Below are 24325 nucleotides of genomic sequence, written 5' to 3'. Positions count from 1 at the left end.
TGCACAATGGCTCTTTCCGCCTGAAAGCTTCCTGTCCTCCATTCTGTCCTCTGGAATGCAGCATCCTCAGCAATAGGCACGAGTTCCTTCCCTTATGCCACGCTGTTCTCCGAGCCTGGGAGGCATGCTGTAGCCATTCACTACACGCTTCCCAAGGATTTCACATTTCTGCATGGATGGTCAATGCAAGGTCAACACAATGTATTCTTTAACTGACACCAACTCAGTAAATATCATCACAAAATGTGGGGGGGGAGTGTGATGTCCTTATGTGTTAAAAACTGTAAATATGGTACATGTGGGTTTATATAGGGATATATGGTAAGTGAATTGAGTAAGAGGGGGGAGTACATGGACTGGAATGCTGGAGAATGCTGTATGATGATTGGCTGAACGTTTGAGAGGCTGAAGGTATAAATGAGAGGATGACAGCTGGTTGAGGGTTCTGTTTGGTGGGGGAGTTGAGAGGAGAGTGATTGGAAAGGAGTTGAAGTGGGAGGCAGTTGGGATTGAGTTGACAGAGTTCTGAGGGAGGTTTAGATTCTATTAGGCTGATATTTGGACAGAATATATATAACTGGAAACATAAGAGTGACACTATATGAAACAATACGCTTGTTAAACATTCCTAAAGTAATCTTGTTATTTCCTAGTGTTATCAAATAAATACTTTTATTGGTTTACCAAAAGCCTGATCCTTGGCTGGGGATACACAGACCAGACGGGATGGCAGGGTAATTACCAAGGCTGAAGGGAAACTGTATCTAATGGTGGCAGCGGTGAAGGAAGAAATTGTAACATCATCAAGTATTGAGAGCAACCCAGGATTGTATGCTTTATAGACAAAGATACAGGGGGGTTGTGGACAGCAAGGGCACCCAGACATGAAGTAACAAGCCATAGGGAGACTAAGGCGAAGTCTCTAGCAGTATTGTTTACAGAGAGTGGCTGGTGGTGCTGCCTAGCAGTGGGATCTTGAGAGATCTGTGCTAGAGCGGAGTGAGAAAAAATAAAAATGATGATCCTGACTGGTGGTGTCCTGAGGTGGTGCCTAGTGAAAAGTGGTAGCCACAAGCAGGTGGAAACCTGACAGGTGGAGCCAAAGGTGGGATCGTCACAGGGAGATTTTACAAATTACTTTGAATGATTGCTGCAGAAGTGTATTGTCAGTTGTAATTTCTGCACTTTTTTCTCTGTGTACATCATTTCCCCCATATTTGATTCTGTAGGATGAATGGTGTGTTCAGTGTTGCAATTATGTTGTAGAAATACCGCTAGCATGCATAAAAAGTAATGTAAACACATACAAATAGGCTTAACACAATCTGCTCAAACATATGAAGGTGCTGTGTGCTTTTTGTCATGCTACTGAATACAATTTCTGGAAGAGGGGAAATTGTCGTAACAATGTTTAGAGATGATGATTAGCTGAGAGATCTCCATTGTGATGCAAGTCTTTCGCCCAAGTTCATGCACGAAATGGCATATCGTTCTTAAAGGTCACATTGTACTAAATGTCCAGCCTGAGAATAACTGCAAAGAACCAAACTAGAATTCCTGCAGTGGAAGATGATGAAACAGCATATCAAAATCACATCATGTTCGAAATCGGGAGATCTGACAGCAAGGATTTATATGCCCCTTCATTTACTTTGTGAGCCACTTTTTAAATGACAAATGCACCTCTCCAGCTATGTTTCTATACACTTTTTGAAAAGAAAACTACGAACGTGTCTGAAAGGCGACAGGCAATCCATGGACCCTAAAGTGTCCACCGTATGGAGTTTGGGGCTCCGGTGCACAAATGCCTTTAATTTGCTAAAACCACCACTACCGCAGGCAGCATCAAGATTTGTAGCGTTTGCCGCACAGTCTTGAATGTACTGTTCCCGTGCTAAAGATAACCAGATCCCCAGGGCTTTTTGCACGCATAAACACACGCATCCTTGCAAGAAGCAAATGAGGTAAAAGAGCAGGGCGGGGTTTCTTTTGCTTCTTCCACCTTTTGGGAGCTGGGGGCGGGGAAGCGCCAGGCAGCAGCAGGACAGTGCCGCGCCGCGGCTCAAAGAGCCTTTGAGGACAGCGCGCGCCAGCTGCAAACAGCAGCTGCATCGGTGGCCGTGCGGGGTACATCTAGTGGCGCGCGCCCGCCCCTGCCGGCACCGCGCGCCGCTTGGGACCCGGCCTTCTGTTGCTTCTGCGCTTGCTACGTGCGCACTGACACTGTCCTCATGGCAAAGCCCGAGCTGGGCTATACCACTAAACACCCCCAAAGAGGGGAGGGGCGGAAGAGAGCAGAACCATACAAATAAAAGGCAATGAACACGGCCCACAGGCTCGCCCTGGCGTGAATTCTTGGAAAGGAGCCGGGCTGGTGGCAACCATTGCGGGAAAGGGCGGGGGGAGAGCAGTACTGACGCTTGGACAAGTACAGTTGGTTCCTCCCTAAAGTAAGGACGTGCAAAACCGAACGCGCCGCACCCCGCACTGTAACTCACGGAGAAGAGGAAGGAGGGAACTGTCTAGCACTCCGCGAGGAGGAGATTCCTGTTGATTGGCGAGCGCGGCGGAGGGCGTGGCTTCCTGTAGCCGGGCGCAGCGCCCATTGGAGGATCTGTAGCGTTACGTCACAATCCAAGATTTGCATGGAGTTAGGGCGGGGTGGGGGTGCGAAAGGGAAGGCAGGTTGTCCGGCAGCAGCGGTCGCGGCATGGGAAGGGCTGGTAAGCGCAGGGGAGTGAAGTTGCTGCTGTTGCTCTGTCTCCCTCCGGCTGCGGCTGGCCTTGCCTGTCCAACGTGGTTAACTCAGGCTATTGCCCCGGAACCTCGCGACGTGCCTGTTATTAAGTGCCCAAGTTGTGGATGAAGCCTGCGAAGCGCGCCCAAAGTTCAGGTAAGAAGGGTAACTAGGTAGGGAGATAGTATGGGGGCTTTCGGGTAGGTCTTTCTGTGCGAATTGTGTTTTATGGCTGGGTGCAATTAAGGGAAAGCATATTTAAAAAGAAAAAGCGTGAGCGGTGTTTAGGTTTCGCTTTCAGCGTAGGACGTGCGATTTCCCACCACCACAAACCGTAAACACGCAAAGTCAATTAAAAGGTGCGTGAGTGTTCAGGAAAGAACTTAATTCAAAAGTCGTTGTCAAAGCAAAGTGTAAATGTTGGCCGAGGAACAAACGGAAGCAAGTTCGTGCAAGGTCAATGACGGTCCTCAGTTCCCCCTCTGGAAAAAAGCTCTGAACTTCATTTAATTTTTTTTTAAAGTCTCTTCGTTGCATAATGGAACTGCAGCTGATTGATTGAAGAGAAAAAGTTTCACTTTTGTTACAAGAAAAATTAGCCAGTTACTTAATTTGTAGACTGGGTTTCAACACTCTCGAAACTTCATGGTGTGCAAGAAAATGAATTAAGCGTTTTGCTCTTTAATGGTCTGTAAGGGTGTGGAGTCCTTATAATAAGAGAAGAACTGGCTTAAACGACCAAAAAACCAGCTTGGGCTGCAATCCTGTATCTGCTTACCTTGAAGTAAGTACAAATAAATTAAATAGAACTTGATTCTTTGTAGGCTTGCATAGGGTTACACTATAATGTGTGTGGTGTACTTCTGTGGGAAACAGAACTTCCTTATTGCCACAACTTCTACAGCAGAATCTCTTGCCTTCTTTCTGTGAAATAGCTGATGGTGTGAAGCCAGTTTAGAGTGAACTGCCCTAATGTAGGCATTTCTAAATGTCTGTTCAAAACTAACTTGCTGTTGTGTATTAGGGAGGTGAAAAACGCGGATAAGAGAAAAATCAACTCCTTTGAAATGTGGTGTTGGAGGAGAGCTTTGCATATACCATGGACCAATGAAAAAGACAAAGAATTGGGTGTCAGAACAAATTAAACCAGAACTGTCACTAGAAACTAAAATGATGAAACTGAAGTTATCATACTTTGGACACATAGTGAGAAGACAGGATTCACTAGAAAAGACAATAATGCTGGGGAAAACAGAAGGGAGTAGAAAAAGAGGAAGGCCAAACAAGAGATGGATTAATTCCATCAAGGAAGCCACAGACCTGAACTTGCAAGATCTGAACAGGGTGGTTTATAACAGATGCTATTGGAGGTTGGTGGTTCATAGGGTTGTCATAAGTTGTAATTGACTTGAAGGCACATAACAACAAATATAGAATTAAGCAGAGAGTGGCCTAAGGTATCTGAGGAGGAGTACTCTGGCTTAAAAACATTCACAGCTGACACTCTGCTTTGTGTTGTAGAAATTCCCATCTGTCCTGCACATGTTGGAATGGCCTTGGGGTGCTGAAAGAGTTGCTTTCTAGGCTTATTTTGATATTTGTCTAAGTATGGGGAATAATATAGGTAATCTTAAGGGGCCTTAGTGAATAATGGTGGTGACTCTGCCGCTGATCTATCTCTTGTGTGTTTCAGATCCTTGTTGGTAGGGGCAGGGATGGGGTGTGTGTCTGTCGCTGACATCCTAGAAGTGCAAGCCTCTCTCTGTTGGTCTAACTTTCCAGAAGCAGGTGAGCCACTGACTAACGCACATTGTGCTGCTAGTGTCCCCACTGTGCGTGTGACAGCGGCTAACCTACTTTTCGGACATCGCTATGTCTCCTCCTACCCCCTGCCCCCGCCCCTCGAAGAAGTGACACATTGGACTCCTGGGATTCTTCTTTCAGTCTGAGTGCAGTAGGAGAAAGGACTGCCTTAAGAGCTGAGTATCAGCTACTAAAAGCTTGCATGCCCATGCCTGTTGAAGAAAAGCAGAGTTGGCATGTGTGATATTCCTTCCTTTGAGAATGTATGAAAGACTCAAAATAAAATGTGTTGGCTTTGCTATAAAAATAGATTATGCTTTTCCTGGGGAAGAGGTGCAATTGGCAAAGACTTGGAGTGTCTTGGGTTCTTCCCTAAGACCAGTCCAGCAGTTGAGGCTCTAGATGTTAGCAGAGGAAACTGCCAGTGTGTGTGTGCTCTCTAATCTCATGAGCATCAGTCGCAACCATTCTTTTTTTCTTTCTCGAAGCTTTCTGTGATGTCTTGCTCCTTCCTCTGTTTATTGCTCCTGCAGGAGCAAATCAGGACAGTGGCCTGCTCTCCTTGAGGGCAAGGGAGAAAGCAATGGCCCATGATCTTGGACAGATTTCACATGTACCACTTAAAAGTCCTTGGTGATGCATGACGCCACAATGTTGTGAAAGTTCAAGTCAGTGTGTGAATGGGTGATCACCTGGGACCTACATGTGTGCCACCTTGTGTTCCCTGATGGAAGAAAGGCAGGATATAAATGTAAGAATAAATAAGCACTTCTGAACCTCTATCATGCAGTTGGTGTGCAGGCATGAAAGACAGAAATGCAGTTTTAAATGCACAATTATGTTTTTAAGTGTTTGGTTGTGCAGGAAAGTATATTTGCAAATGCATTTCATTTTGTGTTAGTTGTGAAGAGATGTGGTCTAAAGTCCTCTTTTGGTTTTCAGTCTGCCATTTTCCCCATAGAGTTTTTCCCCAATGGGAATAGATCTTTATGTTTTTAACTTTTCCCTTTTGAGAAGTGTTGGGAGGCAAAACCTAGTCAGTTTCCCCAAGACTGAGACCCACTTTATCCTCTCATCCTTTCCTACTGTCACCCCATCCTTATTGCTACTGCTGCTTCGAGGAGGGGAAGGGGGAGCATGGGGGTGGACACAGTATTGTTTTTTAAAAAGTAACAAGACTTTCCTCTGATTTTCTCCGTTTCACTGGAGAACAGAGGGGATACTGAAGAAATAGCAACTGAGCAGGCTAGAAGGCTAGCAGAGCAAGGTGGGCCAGCATCTGGACTCCGCAAATGCCCTTACGGAAGTGCCTTCTCCCCCTCCTAGGAGCTGGAATGGTTACAGCAATATTTAAAGAAGGGAAAGCACATTTGTGAATAGTGGTAAAGTGCATTAACTGAAATGAGGGAAGATTTCCAAGTGGGTTAAAATGCAGATTTTATTTTTGGCCTTAAGAGAAATGTGATTATCACTTCACTGTTTGTGTCCAATGAAAAATGATCTGCAATGATGAAACAATAACTTTTTAATAATTTTTTTCTGGCTATGGAATACTTTTGTCTTAAGGAATAAGAAAATGTTCTTGTAGCTCATTCTCTTCATTATGTAAAAACTGCTAGATACCTACAGCTTTGTGTCGCTTTTATCTGTTCTTTCTAGCATTAGTTTTGTATGCAGTGTTGTGCAATTATTCCATTCATTCTCATGACAATCCTAGCAAGTAGGTCATTATGCTTTACCGATGGGCAACTGAATCTGTGAGGGAGATACTCCTGGCAGTGATATCTAATGAATCTACTGTGGAATTTGAACTCAAATTTCCTGTGGTAGTCACTCTGTCCAGTGGGTTGCATCTGCTCATTGTTCAAATTTTTTATTTCCACAGTGTTGTTCACAATTCAGGAATGTTCCAGGAAGATGAAGGTGTAAATACCGACAAAAGAAGGCAGCATGTAAACACTAAAGGAAAGGGTGTGTATTGTTGGGGAGGCATATATATTATTTATTCATAAGATTTATATCCCACCCTTCCTTCCAGTAGGAGCTCAGGGCGGCAAACAAAAGCACTAAAAACACTCTAAAACATCATAAAACAGGCTTGAAAATATATTAAAACAAAACATCCTTAAAAACATATTAAAATGAAACATTTTTAAAAACCTCTTTTTTAAAAAAGCTTTTAAAACACGTTAAAAAGCAATTCCAACGCGGTCTCTACTTAAAAGGCTTGTTGAAGCCTTTTATGTGGAAACACAGAAATGTTTCCAATACAAAAGTGTACCAGCCTGAGCAGCTATGGTAGTGCTAAATTTCAAAGCAATGTTGACAGCTATTGGTAGATGAATGTTCTTCAGTTGTCTTCATGTTCCAGTGCACCTTAAAATATAAACATTATTTCAGGCCATGTGGATGTCTTTCTTATCGGAGAGGCTGTGAACCAAACAAACTAAAGGGAACTACCTAGAGAGATGTGTCTTGTGCTGTACCAACTATGTAGATAAAATCTCTCTTTTAGGCACATGCTCACCAGCTTTGCTTGTTGCCAATCGCCTTGACAACACATATGCTCCTATGTCTTATAGGCAGATTCAACCATGCACACTCATTACTTGATTACTGCAAGATAATAAAGATAGCAACTAGCATGTATGAATGTGCTATTGCAGATACAGGTTTTCACATTGCCTCATTAAAAAGGAAAATTCAAAAGAGCTGGTTTACATATTCATCTGTGAGTAATCAAGTAACATACATAAATAAATGTGAGAACTAGCATTAAGTAGTGATGAAACTTCGGGGGAATATGTCGATGTGGTTTAATTATATATTAATCATGATCCTGTAAATTAATTTCTTTGAACAAAACAGGTATGCTAGCCACCAACAATCAATTTCTATAGCCTATAACAATCAGTTTCCATATTCATGTTCAGTCTCAATTGTGTATAAGTTGGCTATGCAATGCTGTTCAAAATAAGCAAGCTTTGGTATAGCATTACAATTCTTGTAAGGAAGATTTACTTTTTCAGTGTACCCCATCAGTAAATTTCCCATTATAATGGTTCATGAACTAGTATGCTTATCTGTAAAATGGGAATAATAATGATCTAATGCAGGTTTGTGGCAGGCTGAATAAGAGGTTGCAGAGCATTAGATAACATAAGATATGGATCCTGTATGCCACTGCAAGGTTGTATGGAATTAGTAAATATATTTGTCACTTCATCTTTGTTACTTTGTTAAATCAATAAATATTTGCAACATAAATGTGTGCATGTTACTTCTGGGAAAAACATGATTTACTGTGAGCCATATTGGATCACCCTCAATGTGAAAATAAGGGAGCGCTGGAATCTAGTTTCATTTTCTTGTATCAGTTAAACATACAAGATATTGCATCTATACACACCTTTCATGGTGACTTCATTTGTTATTTAGCAGGCATGAAGATATATACAGAAACAATTAAGAAATATTAATACTAGTATCTTCATCAAAACTGTAGTCTCTAGACATCTCAGGAGAACCTTTAATGCTAAGCAATGTTCATTGCTTCTCTAAACAATATTTTAAGTTTCTGATGAGAAAAATAATCTGAATTGTTGTGGAATTTTTTCACAATACAGGTCATGAATCTTAAAGGCACTGTTGAAGTATTTTTGTATTCAGGAAGAATGTTACGGGATAAAAGTGTAATGATTCTAATTCTTGCTTTGCTACCAGAACTGAGATTATCAGTGGCTGTGCATGATTAAACATGCTATCCCTAGCATAACATGTAAATATGAAAGCAATATCTGAATTTAATGCAAGCTATTTAAGCAAAGTACAAAGGCTCTGCATAACTCCATTAAATCAGAACCAGGCATGATGGTACTTTAGTACCAGAAGAATCGGCAATGGAAGCTGTTCAACATCTTAAGAATGCTTTTGACTAAAATACTCGTAATTTTTATTCCTTTTGTCTTAATGGGGAAAGCAGGTTGAGACCTGTCCAAGAACAAATGAGACACTGTGTCTTGCTTCTGATGCACCCCAAAGTCTGTGAGTATGCCTATGGGATCCTAGAAGAACTTAAATATCTTTTGGGCTGAGACCAGTATGTTTCTCGAGCACCAGAAGAGCACATGTTACTTTCACATAAATGAAAGCAGAGGCTTATATAATGCTTCTTAAAATCAGTTGGCAGGAAATTCCACTGGGATAGAGAACTTGTTCATCCAGAAATGGCCAGAATCTTCTGATATAGAACAAGAGCCACTGAAAAAATAATAAGGCAAGTTTTAAATTCTTGTTTCCCTACTATTAAGTGTTGTTACTTAGGGATGGGTGACCTTGTGGATTCATTTTATTTATTTAAAATTCATTTGCAGTACACCATGCAAGAGAATAATGTAGAGAAAATTTGCTTCTCTGGATAGCCTGGTGTATGTGTGTGTTGACACAAGGCAGAGGCAGAGATAATAGGCTTGTAGTGTTACTAATTCTACTTCCCTGACTGAAACACTCATATGTAACTTGTTTGCAAGCCATCTGCCCCAAGTTGGCTAAAGCAGCCCCTTCCGTTGCTTTCTCATGTATTAGAAATTGTGTTTGTACGTTGCCATCACCTGGAAAGGCACTGGAGTCAGTAGGGTCTCTTCCTGTATTTTAGGCCTCGGGTTTATGTAGTAGGCAATTTGTAAAGGAAGAAGACTTGCCGAAAACTTGATTCCAAAAAACCAACATGCAGACATTTAAACTGCTGCTACAGGAGAAAAACCAAACGGCAGAATATGTATTATACGTTTTGCCCAAGACACACATTCTTGGCTACTGTTGGGGAATCTGTGGGCCTCTGGATGTTATTGGACTACAACTCCCATCATCCTTGCTTACTGCCATGTTGGCTGAGGCTGATGGGAGGTCAACAGCGTCTGGAGGGCCACAGATTCCCCACTTCTGTTATTGGCTTAACTGTTTTGATTGTGTTAACAATATGTTGAGTTCTGGGCCTTGCACAAGTGGAAGAGATGTAGGGAGGAGTTAAGCTGGGTGAGTTGGAAAAGGGGCTGTTTTTGCTCTTGAACTTAATTATTAAATATATCTTAACTGTTGCAGGAAGAACAAATGGACTGCCTTGGCATCAACTGTAAACAATGCATATATTGTAGGGATTTTCTCACCACTATGGCCTACCAAAAGGCTTCTGTCATTTATGGGGGGAGATCTGTTGGCCCCCGTTCTCTCTCTCTCTCTCTCTCTCTCTCTCACACACACCCCTCCACTTCTTGTTTGCTGGTGTAATGGGCTGCTCCCTATTTCAAGGAAGTGTGCAGTTTATTGCTTTGCTGACTAGGAAGGCATAATACACAACCGACTCCCAAATCGGATTGTATCTGCAACAGGCTTACTGATACTGCTAGGAACTGAAGTTTGTAATCTTTACAAAAAAGTCAACTAATGCAAATACAATGTACATACCTGCTGGAGGTTGGTCCCTTGGGGCAAATGGGGCACTGCCTCACCAACCTCAGTCTTCCATCAGCCAGCCCTTTCTTGCCTGCCTTCCTACTTACAAGTTCAGAGGGGGGTGTTGTCTGCCAGCTTCCTCCTCCCTTGCAAAACTCAGCAGGGAGGAAGATGGGGACAAAACTAGAATTATTAGCACTGGTTCCACCTCCTGTTGGGCTCCCTGCCTTCTGCCTCACCAATCCCAATGGGCACCAGCCACCACAGCACCTGCCTATCCATCCATGCAAAGCTGCTGCTCAATCATCCTTTGTCTAACTGGCAGGGTGGAGATGCATGACAATGCCTACAAGGAGATGATTTGGGATTTCAGCCTGGGGTGTGAACATTAATTTCTGCTCTGGGAAGCCTGAATAAAGCAAGCTGGCTTTTTCATCGCCCCTTAGAATGTTACTTCTATTGAGGAATTGTTTTTGGAGAGGAGACACTCCTGTTCTCCATGCACCTTGCCCCCACCCACAATCAGTGCTCCGTCCTTCATGTTCATAAGAATGTGCACAGGCTCTATCGGTGCTTCTCTTCCTTGTATCTTTGGGGCAGCACACAGGCTAAAAATGGCTGCTGCACCATTTCTTAAAATTCCTCTAGCCAGAGGGAGCCTAATTCTAAAAAAGCAAGTAAACCCACCTCTTGCCTTGGCCATGATTCTAGCTGAAGGGACCAGTCAAATGGATCGGTTCCTAACAGTGCCCTGCTGTCAGCAACCTGTATCCTTATGTTTGTTGGCAACCCATATCCTTATGTTTGTCAGAAGAATTCTTGGTCCATCCCTCAAGGGATTTAGGTAAGAAGAAGAAAAGCAAAAAAGACAAAATTGCCCTAAGGACAGCCTAGTGGCTGGAGGCCATCTCCCTTAACCTGGTAGTTACTAGGCATTTTGGACTACAGCTCTTATAAGCCCTGACCATTCACCATAGTGCCTAGGGCTGATGGGAGTAGGTCCAGTAACATCTTAAAGGTACCGCATTGGGGAAAGCTGCCCCATGATATGGAACTCGATATCTGTTTACTATCCCACCCTGCCCAATGGGCAGCAAGCATGGTGCCTGGGAGAGAAACCAATGTGAGCTGTCCTTTGTGCACCACTTACTGACTGTTGCCAGTAAAGACTACTTTATGCAAGTGTTTACCGTCCAGAATGCAGTAGCAACCATTATACTTCTAGCTCAAGGTTTGGAAATTGATGCTTGTCAGAATGGGCAATGTAGCTTGCAGTTCTCTGTCAAGAAGATACATCAGCCCAGCATCTCATGTCAGCTTGCTATCCAGAGAGAATGTATCCCGGATAATGTTTTTAGATACCACCTAGCTGAGTATGTGGTTATTTCCACCTACGGCTGGTCATGTGGCATCATAATGTTCAAGGGGAAAACATGCACATGGAATCTGATATATATAAATGCAGGGTAACTCACTTGCTTTCTAATTATTAAATAACTATACAGTGAAGTTTTCAAATGTGAAGGAAGCAGAACTATCCTAAGTTGGAAAATGTGGGTGTTAAAAAGATATTCTAACAGAGGAAGAGAACTGTACAGAGAAAATTTTGTCACAGTATAAGTAGTATGATCACTGACCTTAAACACAACTCCGACCTCCCATATGTAAGCCGAACAAGGAATGGGCTCTGGGCAAAAGAAGAGGGTAGAGGCAGTCCTAGGCTAGCTGCCAGCAACTGGTGCTCTAGGCGAGCCATGCAATTGCTGCCCTAAACACCACGGGCAGATCTGGGCTGTTTTTTTGGTAAACTGGGAAACATTTTGCCCCCATATTCCATTTAAGTGTATTTCTTTAAATAGAGGCACAATTATTTGGTTTGTCTGTCCATCTGTCTATCCAACCAATGTTTCTGAGATCAGGTAAAATAGAGACACGAAATTTGTATACAACAGCCAGATGTTACTTTAGTCCAATTTCAAATAAAAATGCATTAAAATTGTAATTATAATTTTTATTACAAATCCAAAATCATCCATTGCGTTATCCTGCTTTGCCATTACTACCACATCCAATATAGAAATAACTAAGGAAACTCTTCAATGAACTTTAACCTGTAATTAAAAAAGACTCCAAATCAAAAACATTGTGCTCTTAAAACAAGACTTTTTTTGCTTTTAAGTTTTGAAAATTCAGTCACTAGTTCTTTTAGATCCAGTTTTCCAGCTATTTTATGTTCTATTGACATTGTGGCAAGTCCAACAAGTCTCTGTTACACCATTGTGGACGCAGATGTTTTTATCAGTTTTAACTTTGAGTAACTATGGAAACTGGCAAAGTTAAAAGAATCTGTAGAGCTATAAAAATGTTTGGAAAACTAAGTTTATTTTCACAAACTTCATTACTTCTTCAGGAGTGGAATTTTTCTTAAGTCTTCTTGACTTTGTGGACACTGCCACAAAAGAGCTGCCATAGGCAAGACAGGGCCAGTCACAAAATGGCTATCATGGAGGTGTAAACAATCCCAATATTTACTACTGTAAACAAAACATTCATTTCACAGAAGGCCTAAAAGCAAGTAACTTGCCCAAAAACCTTAGTAAAAGGCTAATATGGGACAAATGAGCTCCAAAACATAAAGCCACTCCTTTGAATCCATAGTCTTTTGCTCCAACATCACCCATTTCACAGCAGGCAAGACACCTCCCCAAATTGCCTCTAAATAAAATACACCACCAATACCTATATGCACACCCTTTCCTTCCCATACAGACCTGTCTGCCATTTTTATCTCTTCCCTCCAGTAACTCCCTTTCTTTCTTCCACTGAGGCACAGGTACAGCTGCTCGCTTGCTATTTCCACTCATCTCCTTGGAATCCACATGCTGTCCTGCTGAGAGTGTCCAGTTGGAACTATTCTCTCTTCTCTCTGCTGGTACTGTCCAATTAGAACTGTTCTCTCATTTCTAATTAGTGTTCTCATTGGAGAAGAAACGGGACAGTTTTAACTGGTTTCTTCTCTCTGCTGGCAGTGTCCATTTCTGATTCTGTGGCCAATTATAATGGTAGAGGGCCTAAGAAAACTGTTCAGTGAGAGCTAAGAAAGCTGGTGGCCATTATAATTTATAATTGTGCAATGAAGGGAGCAGAGACAGTCCCTGGGCTTGTAATGCATGTGGGGTCAGTGTGGTGTAATGGTTACAGTGTTGGACCGATGAAATCCAGGTTCTAATCCCTGTTCGGCCATGAAGCTTACTGGGTGACTTTGGGCCAGTCACTGACTCTTAGCCTAACCTACCTCACAGGGTTGTTGTGAGGATAAAATGGAGAGGAGGAGAATAGTATGATGTGTCTTTGGCTCCTTGGAGGAAAAAAGGTGAGATATAAATATAATTTTTAAAAGTGTGGCTATGGTTGGGCTGGATTGCTACTAATAGCCCTGCCTGTGGTTGCAATTATCTTGCTCATGCTATCATGACAAAAGGACACTACCACCAGTAGAGTTTGTTTTGTGGTTTTTTCCATTAGGTTTATGGTGTTCAGGTTAGTGGGATTCTGAAAAAAAGAGTTGTCAACCGTGCAGTAATGCCAACATTTATGTGGCCCCCTCCATGTGTGAGGCCTCCCTCATTTGTGAGGCCTGGGTCAACTGCCCTCTGTGCCCCCCACCCCAAAAGGCCCTGGTTAACACTGTTGCTTTTCTTTGATGGACCACCTTGTTTGTTGAAATTATTTCATACTCCCTCTGTACATGCACAAGAAGTGAAATAATGACAGATTCAATTAACTGTCCCGCTAGCAGGAGCCATTGCAAGGATTCCCCTAGCTGAAAATGGCTTCCCCTCTTCCCTTCCCCCCCCAATCAACCCCACAGAGCCCGGGGGGAGGAGATCGCTCTGTCAGTGCAAATATTTCTGCTTGCGATAGTGCAATCTCATTAGTGCTGCATTTGTATTTTTAAAAATTTGATTTTTTCCTCAAATCTGGTGCCCCTTAACTTGGCACTCTAGGCAACCTCCTAGTTCGCCTATATGGATGGGCCACGCCTCAGAGGGTGTCCCTGCTCTCAACACTGGCATAGGTCCCCTCCCAATAGTGTTCCTCAGTGAATCCCTGCACTTTCTCCTATGTTACTAAGAGCCAGTCAATTATACAGCGCTGTGGTGGAAAACCTGTGGTCCTCCAGTTGTTGCTAGGCTACAACTCCCATAATACCTGACCATTTGTCTGGACCATGTTAGCTGTGTGGCTGATGGAGCTGGAGTCCAGCCACATCTGGAAGGCCACAGGTTTCTACCGCTATATAGAGGATGGTAGATGCTACACTTAGGTGCATTATTGGGAGGGTGAACCTGCCAACAAGCTCCGACTTTGGAAGGCACAGCCTCTCCTGACAGGAACTGCCATTGGACATTTTATAGCTAACAGAAACTGGTTGTCATTTAGTCAAGATAACATACCTACAGTGAAAACTGTCCTACAAGCAACTCTTGTCACTTCAGAGTTTCAAAAGGATGTTGTGGTTTCTTGAGGACTGGAAACTGACTTGCACCGAAGTCTTTCATGTATCTAAAGAAGCATGCTGAATTGCATCCATACAGTGTGGGTGAGATGGTCTATAATGTACTAGAGTGAATGCAGGGACCAGCTCGTCCCTGATTCCAGCTGTATTTCCTTGGTGTTGCTTGATGAATACTGCCTTTCCATGAGCATGTTGGAGAAACATATCAGCTTTGTGGCTCTTGGTAATAACTAGATTCTAGATTTGATCCTGGGATGCAAGAGTTGCAGCAAAATGTGTTGTCATCTTCCCCCTCCCCCAAAAGAAATTTTTGAAGAAACAAATTGCATAAAATCAGCGAAGTTGTTTCTGTAGGTTCAAAATACCTTTGTTTGCCTCATATGGTTGTAAATATTTGTATCACCATTGACTTTCTATTATTAATGAAACCATTAATAACATATGTACAATGTTGCTTAGCAGTGCCTTCATAAATCTTGGATACCCACATGCGGTGCTCACTACAATGACAATAAGTAACTGTAAAGATAAGTAGCCATTAAGTAACCCTCTTAATGTCCCAGGATTTGGGGGAAGTTGTGTTACTTCTGTGCTGAGTTCCAAAGAGATGGTCTGTTGCTTTGCCTTCACAGTTGTCATGGTAAGCGGTAAGTGAGAAGCCCAATCCATCTTAGGAGCTGTGGGAAGGAAGCGGAAAACTTGAACTATAACCACTCTGGGACACTAGGCTTTCTGCCTTCTTGGTTTAGTGGTCTGGTTTTTCATCCCATTATTTAGTCCAGTGTAGAAAGATGGCTGGGGCAAGGCAAGCTTTTAAGCAACCAGCCTTCCCACGGATGTTTGCTAATAATGATGACTTGTAGGAGGTCTTGTAGAGTCTGACTCTCTTTTTCTTCTTGTAATCAGTATCTAACCCAAAGAACGCAAGCTCTAAGCTTCAGTCAATTGAGTCTCCTGTCTTGCCATTGTGATTTGCAAGTAGCTGAACAGACATGGCCTGAAGCAGCTACTCACTCCCCTGTCAAGAATAGCTAACTTTGATCAAGCTGAAATGGGTCAACCAGACAGAATTCTGGGAGTCTGTGGATCCCTGGGACACCCTACTGAGGGAGATCCGCAGCTCAGTGTCAGACAATTTGCAACCTTGCAAGAAGATGAAACTGAACCTTAGCTGTTATCCTTTATCGGCTTCCTGAGATCAAAAGTCAGGAAGAGGGGGTGTTGTAGATCAGGACCCCTGGGTGAGGCTGTCTAGCCCCCTTATCTTCAAAGGCTTCAAAGGAGTGGATCACGGCAGGGGCAGAATATGGCTATTTGCCTCACCCCTCCCTGTGGACCGAGAAACCCCATAAAAATGAAGGATATTCCTTCATTTGTGGTTCCCTATTTCCATCTACCTCAACTCGCCTGACAGGGAAAAGCCGTTTGGGGACCAAACTGTAAGTATAGGATCTTAGCTTAGAAAGCTCTTGGTTATTTTGTTTGTCTGTATTGAACCTCTCACCTTTGTTATGCCAATGTACTTTGTGTAGCCCAGCTGAGGGTGATTGGCTTTATGGAAACAATTGCTGCTCTCTTATTGTATATACTTTTAAATAAACTACTCTTTTATAGATGGTGTGTATTGGCTTGAAACTAATGATTCTAAATCTAGTCTTTGATCACTGGATGCTACTGGTTACTGTTGATTAATGAGGGTTAATACCCTTGGAACTCACATAGGTCTCCGAGATCCCTTCTCTCAGAGAAAGTAGCCAGGAAGAGGGGTGGTGGCAGTACTACCGGGATTTGAATCCTGAAGGAGGGAGGATTTGCCTGAGAAGCAGAGATCCAAAGGCATTGGGACTGTTCTCGGAAGCAAAGAACCCCCCTTGGGGTACTGAGGATAAGGGACCCCAGGGGGACAATTCTTTGACACTGACTTGTTAGACTCTAGTTTTTACTATTTATTTATTTATTTATTTATTTTATTTTATTTTATTTAATTTATATACCGCCCTAAGCCCGAAGGCTCTCTCTCTGCTAAAGAGACTAATCACGACCAAGAGGCAAATTAGAGAGGAGAGGTCTTTAATATGGGCAGTTCTGAATGCCTGTATAACTACTTCAAATGTTATAGAACGTTGGGGTTACTGGCATCAACAGTGTATGGAACTGATAATTAGTGCATTGTGTACTACAAGTGAAGTGTTAGTGGGGTAAGCAGCTGCACCAAATCACCTTTACTTCAGCTGCTGTGGCAGAACTTCCCCAGTCAAATGCCCATGTGGAGAAGCCACGGCTTGGAGCAGTTGGGCTTGCTGCCACAGTACACCTGGGGAAGGAGCCTGCTGCAGCACTTAAGGATGTCGCCCATCATGATCTGCTCTTCATTTTCCACACTATGCTTAAGTAATAGTCTGTTGTACAGTGGCCAGTAATGCCTTCCTCCTGCTCCATAGCAGTTTGGGGTCAGTGGGCGGGAATCCAGCAGCATCTCCAATGTAGTGAGAAGGCTTCTCCCAAGAAAGAAAACTTCAATTAGAAACAATCAGGCCGACTTGAAATGGGAACAGCAAACTGCAGAAGTCAAATCATCAATAAAATATTCAATGGCAGAAATGTATTATTGATGCAACCTAGCTTTAAAAAATACCCAGAGGTACAGGTTTGTGAATATAGAGGCATTCTACCTATTTTGTTCTAGATGTACAGATGCTGAGTGCATATGGCCAGCATTCATTGGATTTCAAGCATAATAACCATCCATCTGGCCTGCTACTGGTGATGAAGTAAAGGAACTGGTGAGGCCCACCAGCCAAGAATAGCACTTTTAACTTGACTGTTGAAATGTAACAAGCGGCACAAGTCTCATCTTTACATAAACAGTAATGCTTATTGGCTTTACGTTGCTTGGGCTACAGCAGGTGTGGGGAACCTTTGTGCCTCCAGATGTTTCTGAACTACAAGTCCCATCTTTGTGCTTGCTGGGGCTGATGGGAGTTATAGTTCAGCAACATCTGGAGGGCCAAAGGTTCCCCACTCCTGGGGAAAAGTGATTATTTTCTCTGCTAATTGAAGCCACCATGTTTAAACACGAGACTTGTCAGTAGCAAAGTGATAGTCTACATTCTGAAGAGCATCCCTTCCCTGACCTGGTACCCTGTGCTAGATGGAACTGAAGTGAACTGTAGTCAAAAACAGCTGGCGGGCACCATGCTAGGAAAGGCTGCTATAACGAAATTTTGGAGTAGATTACTTGTCCAGGGCCTTTCGCATTCTTTATTGAAAGGCTGGACTACCATAAACATTCACAAGGTAAATCGGTAACAGTTGCATCCCAGGGAAACAAGATCAATTTCACTGTTTTCTCTCCTGCACTCGTAAAGAAGAAATATGGCCTTCCTCATGCCAAAACAGGAGCATTAAAGGCCTTTTACCCTTCTTACTATTATTTATGTGAATGTGAGTCTTTTAACATTTAACTCCCGCAGGCATCCATGTGCAGTAATGAGTACATGCCTAGGAAGAGACTGGCTCTCAGCTGAACCTTTGTGTGGTGGTGAACCATTTTTGCACGTGCACAATGCAGCACCACTGTATGTATGAATATATAAGTGGTATTCTTTAGGCGGTTCTATGAGACTTTCAGTTAAAAAAAATACAGAAAAAGTTGCAACATCCCATGCTGCTAAATGAATGGACCAGATGAAATTGTGTCCCCTTTTAAAAAAAATTCTGTACAATTGCTGGTAATTTCTCACAACCAGTTTTTCTCTCCTATCCTCCTTGCATGGATGTTATTTATTAATCTAATGTGGCTGGTGAGTACGGGGCGGGTTAAGGGCAGAAGCTGTGATGCAGTTTTTATTATGTTCTTTTGTTTTTTTGGCTTGGATTACAAAAGGTGTTCCTGTGCTTAATTGGTATAGTAGGCAGCTCTAATTAATAAGAAAAAATACGCAAGTCAACAAAGGAACAGCCATTGTGGGTGTAGTCCTGTTGCATGGACACAAGTCAAGAGGTGTGCGAGAGTTGTGCAACACTCCTCACAGCAGCCTCTATCATAGTGGACATGCTAGCAGGGAAAGACAGGCTGCTTTTTTTTGTTACTATCAAACTATTGTAATTTAAGTGGTAGGAAAATATGATTCCCCTCCCCCCCTGCTCTGCCCCCATCTACCCTGAAGTGAAGTAAGCAGCAGCCAAGTATCTGAGCAACTGGGGAAACCTTTGGACTGAAGGGTGTTTACCTGGGAGACATGATAACTCCAAGGTCGTCCAGAGAACAAAATATGAATAGTTTACACTCAAATCTAACAGTCATTTAAAATTCTGGCATGCCTTTAAGATGCAGGATGAAGCTCGCCCACTTTTCTATAGAAGTCCTTATGCCACATCTGACCTGACACTGCAAATAAAAATGGAATGTAGCAGTTAGCTGTCTGAAAACCAGCTCTAATTAGCTGACATTGCACCATTAAAATGTTTATTTTACATTTAATAAGGTTTCTGCATGCATATACCAAAGTAATAAATATTAACTGTCAACACACTATTGATCAGCTGTAGCCATATCTAATAACTTTTAATAAAAAATAGGGCTATCTTGGACAAATTTGTTTGGTATAGGAATGCTGGCTTTTGAGCAGCAGAGAGTTCTTTAGCAGGTAGCTTGGGTCTGCCAGTGACTTTGTCCCTTTCAGAAAGGAGATTGTCCATAGGAACATCAATCCAAGAGTTTACAAGACCTTGTGCTGATGGCATAGGAAAACAGTCTCAGTCTCCAAACACTGAAGCCTGGCCTTTAGTTCAGATCTACCATTACTATAATGCAATTCAGGGACAGAAAGTATGGCTTTGTCTACAGTAAATACACAATGTAAAAGCAGGGCCGATCTGACCACCACCACTGCAAGGGTGGTCCCAAAACACTGTATACTTCCAACTGTGGTATTTTGACTCTAGAATCTAGATGCTATGTTAGAAGCCTTTTGATTTTTTCAAAACATTCAGGGAAGGGGAGGAAAAACCTCTTTCATGGCACCAAAACAGACACATCTTACATTCTACTTGGCCCTGCTCTGTAAATTTTTTTAACCAAATGTCATCTTAAGGCATCACCTGCCATTAATTCAAGGCTGCTGTTAGCATATTAAACAAGCGTTTTTCTGGCTATTCAGCTATGTTTTATAGCTACCCCACAAAATCTTCCAGACAGCTGTGAGAGTGAAATACTAAGTAGCTGGTGGAAGTGAAAACACCAGTTTTAGACTTGCCTGAGTGGAGGAATTTCAGAAAGGCAAAGTAGTAGGTATGACACATTGGTATGATCGTATCCTGCCCCATAGGGCAGATTTTATTGTATCTAACGTAGAGCATTTTTACCCCACTCTCAGGGAAGTGGTCAGATAATGCCTGTTGTGTTCTGTTGTTGCCTGTAACAGGATAGAAAGATCCTTTCTGGCAAAAACCATTAATGTCATAGCCATCTTAAAACACATACAACAGAGGAGAAATAGAGCCTGATGATTTCTGGGCATTTCCATATTATTAGGGACTCAAGAAATGTGCAAGAGTAAAAATTATGGCATAGAGAACAAAATATGGCACACAATATGGAGTCTGGCAGCTTGAGCAGACTTGATGCTAGTACCGTACAAACATACAAGCCTGTGCTGTGTGCTTTTACTATATTGACTTTCTCTTTACAAAGAATTATTGAGCTTTGTTTCCTCCTGCAACAGCACTGGAGCTGTAGGATGGTACGTGTAAAATAAGATGTGTTTTATTTCTAGAACAGTTTGATGAGCTGAGTTGATAGCCACTCAGGAATTGCAAGCATTTTAACTGTTTTGTGTACAAAAGCCAAACAATGCCATCAGAAGCTGGTCTGACATAGACAGTGTAATGGCTCAGTGGCACTGTTCTTTGAGCCTTTTATCCATTGATGTATGTACAAAGGAGATTATTTGCTAGCCTTATTTTAAACTAAAAAAACCCAACATAGAGCACAAAGGGATGATCAAAGGCACATTGCAGCATGTTGTGGAATCTGAATAGCTTGTTCTTGCCTGGGAACAACCCAGGATGGAAGTATGCAGTTGAAGGAGAGGCACATGCTCAACTTGTATTGGATCCCACTGAGTTCTGTAGTTTCAGGCTGCAAGGTGCAGGAGTTTCCTTCTCCTGGCATTGCTGCCTGGGGCACCTGCCAATACACAACTTCCTCTACCTCCATTTGATATGGTACTTGAAGTGTTTAGTAGGAACCACCCTATGTTAAAGTGGGCATGCTAGGATTTGAGTACGGGACTGTGGCATACAAAGCATGTGCTCTGCTACGGTCCCTTCCACTTCAAGAATTTGATTTCTCTACATCAGGGTGAGGGCAGTGACAGCAGCCGTTAGCCACCAGCCCCTCTAGTTGCTTTTCTCCCTACTTCCTGTGGGCACACTCCTCCCCTTAGAAAGTCAGAAAAAGTAAAAATAAAACCAGATTGTTTTTCCACCAAGTCGATGTAAAAGCTGGATCTAGTAGAATTAAAAGGGATGCTCTTAAATTTACATGATTTTACATGTGTTCAAAAAATCATCAGATTAAAGATTGGTATACACAGTAAAAATCACAGATCTGGTGCTTCAGCACTACAAAAACTGATCTAAGCCAAAGAACCTCATAGATCTTCATGAAAAAAAAAACAGTTGAAAGAGGAAGTGGAAAAGAATATTGTACTTCCAACTTCCTCATTCAGCTCCATCTACTTGTAAAGGAGGAATGAAGGTAACCACCCACCTGATGAAGGGGACAGTAAGCATATGGGGGCAGGGGCATCCTGGGCACCAGAGGAAGTCCTTATTGTCCCTATTGACACCGCATGGGGAACCCCAGCCCTAAAAGTTATTTTACACAATATAGTAGATTCAATCCACTGGATGTGAGCCAACAAATTAAAACAATCCAGATAAAGCGAATGTTCCTGAGTCTAGAAGATGGTGAGGCAGCCTGTTCTGGATAGGGTTGCACTCCCGAGAGGAGTTACATAGTGGGGGGGGGGGCTCCTGAATCCAGCTTTGTTGCTGGAGGCCTATGTGAGCTCAGTGGCTGTTAGTGCCTACTTGCAGCTCCAGCTGGTACACCTGCTGCAGGCCCACCTGAGCAGAGACGACTTGGCCACTGTACCCCATGGTCTGGTAACCTCCAATTGGACTATTACAGTGCAGAGCTTGGAAAAGTTACTTTTCCAAGCTCTGTTACAATGTGATCTACATGGGCCTACCCTTGAAGATGGCTGTACGTGGCACAGTATGCAGCAGCCAGGATGATGTCCAGCTTGCCACTGAAATGGAAATATTGAAGTGCTGGGAAAACGAAATTTTTCCACCATTCCCAAACACAAACTTGTTGCATTTGCAAGTGCTTTGCAAAGAGTGGGGTACACTAGCGCCACAGGCATGCAGGGAAAATGTCTGTAAAAACCAAAATTAAAAACGTTGAACGGACCTGAAGAAAAGCAAAAAAGGAGATAGCCTTAGTGGGTTTGCTGCCCTCTACTGCAGCAAACCCACTAAGGCTATCTCCCTTTTTGCTTTTCTTCAGGTCCGTTCAACATTTTTAATTTTGTTGAAGGCAGTACATCTGGTGTCTCCCTTAATTGTTCCCTCTAGTAGCAACCTGGGTGCCTCCAGTCCAGGCTGACAAAAATGGAGCATGCTCAGGGAACCCCAAAGTTTACAGAAAGAAAGATACTGTATGGGAGTCATGGCTAAGCTTAATTAAAGCAACAAGAGCAAATGATTCTGCAATTTTTTGGAGAGTGGTCTCGAGGGGCTGCCCAAAAACAACAGTTAACATGGACTGCCATATTCTTGTGAACTCTTGGGAATTATACTTTAGTGCCATCTATGCAACGGGGCAAAATTGTCACCAGACACCAACGGCAAATATAAACAGTTTTCCCAAGTGGTCACCGGTCACCTCCTATGAAGTTAGAAATCTTATTTATAAATTGAAAGCTGACAAAGCACAAGTGAGTGATAATATCCCACCAGAACTCCTTAAGACAAGTATAGAGTGGTGGGTTCCTAACCTAGTGTCATTATTTACATGCATTAATCACACAGCATGCAACCCAGACGCATGGGGACTGGCTATTATTATTCCAATATACAAAAAAGGAAAAAGTTCAGATCCTGCAAATTATAGACCAATTAGCTTGCTGAGTATAATCAGCAAGTTATATACTCTTTTTCATGAGAAACTATTAAACTGGCTAGAGCAGGAAAATATACTCAAAGACAAGCAGGCCGGTTTTAGGACGGGACGCTCCACAGCTGATCAAGTACTTGTTCAACTACTTGCCGTGGCGCAGAATGGTAAGCGGCGGTAACGCAGCCGAAGCTCTGCTCACGGCCGGAGTTTGATTCCAACGGAAGGAGGAAGTCGAATCTCCGGTAAAAGGGGTCGAGGTCCACTCAGCCTTCCATCCATCCATGGGCAGTAAAATGAGTACCCGGCATATGCTGGGGGGTAAAGAAAGGCCGGGGAAGGAACTGGCAATCCCACCCCATATATACGGTCTGCCTTGTAAACGTTGCAAGACATCACCCTAAGAGTCGGAAACAACTCACACTATAAGTGTGGGGACACCTTTACCTTTATGCTTTATTAATGAAGCAGGGGCTTCATGCTGCTTTTATTGATTTTAAATTGGCATTTGATTCAATTTCAAGAGATAGACTATGGGAAAATTTTGAGGCCACGAATAGTGACAGGAGACTCCTTATATTAATGTGTAGTCTTTATGAAACCTCACGCTTGAGGGTTAAATGTGATCGCTTTGGTCATTTAACAGGACCCATTCCCACTTTTAATGGAGTTAAACGAGTGTATTTTGACTCCCACTCTGTTTAACTTCTATATTAACTCCTTGATCAAATCCTTAGCAAAGGTAAATTCACATCCTCCCAAGTTGGCAAACAGACCTGTCAATCCTTCTCTATGCAGATGATGCGATACTTCTATCTTTGTCAGCATCGGACTGAGATGTCTTTTAAGCACTTTAGCTTTGTATTATAAAAAAGAATGGCTTTTTTACCATATGAGAAGTCTAAAGTCCTAATTTTTAATAGGAGAACTAAGCATCGATGGCAGATTAATGACCATCAAATTGAGCAGGTATTATCTATAGATCTAGGTGTAACCTTTCATTCAACAGGCTCAAACAAAAATGCCATTGTGAATGCTCAGAGAAGCGCAAAAGCACCCCTATCTTTTGTTTTACACCAAAGGTGGTCAATATGTTCCTGCAGCCATCCAAGATTTTGTTGCCAAAGTTATATCCCAGATGTTGTATGACTCCCAGCTATGTGCTTTAGATGATTTTCCCGCCTTTGAGGTCATACAAACTAAATTTATAAGAGCAATATTAGGAACCCAGACATGTGTCCTAATACAATTTTGCAGTTGGAGATGGGCCGGATCTCTGCAAAGGCATGCACACAGATATATTTGTCAATCCCCAAATATAGAAAAGCTTTCATGCTCGCTAGGCTCAATGTTTTACTTTCTGTGCTTTTAGAAGGTAGATTTAACTAGGTTCCAATTGAAGAGTACTTATGCCCATGATATGGGAGATGTGGAAACTGTTGCTCATGTGCTGCTATATTGTCCTTTTTATCAGGACTTCCAACTTGAGCTTATCACCCCAATTCTTCAAAAACTCCCACGGAGGTCTGATGCATTTTATTTAGAATATTTACTCTCAGATTGGAACCCACAGGTCACATAGTGTGGCAAGATTTTGTGCATCAGCTGTTACCTGTCAGAGAGCAAT

The 24325-nt window shown here is 42.5% G+C and overlaps 1 long non-coding RNA gene across 1 annotated transcript in view; it reads left to right on the top strand.

The window, feature by feature from the left end:
- Positions 1-2660: 2660 nt before the first annotated feature.
- LOC133376955 (uncharacterized) overlaps positions 2661-24325 on the top strand; it is a 28746-nt gene continuing 7081 nt past the window's right edge. Inside the window, exons 1-2 of the long non-coding RNA XR_009760586.1 lie at positions 2661-2893; positions 6426-6511. This is a non-coding gene — a long non-coding RNA (uncharacterized LOC133376955). The remainder of the gene's footprint in view (positions 2894-6425; positions 6512-24325) is intronic.

This window comes from Rhineura floridana, chromosome 2, assembly GCF_030035675.1.
Source record: "Rhineura floridana isolate rRhiFlo1 chromosome 2, rRhiFlo1.hap2, whole genome shotgun sequence".
NCBI classification, from domain to species: Eukaryota; Metazoa; Chordata; class Lepidosauria; order Squamata; family Rhineuridae; genus Rhineura; species Rhineura floridana.
Note: the sequence above shows the minus strand (reverse complement) of the source record. Positions and strands in the feature narration are given on the sequence as shown.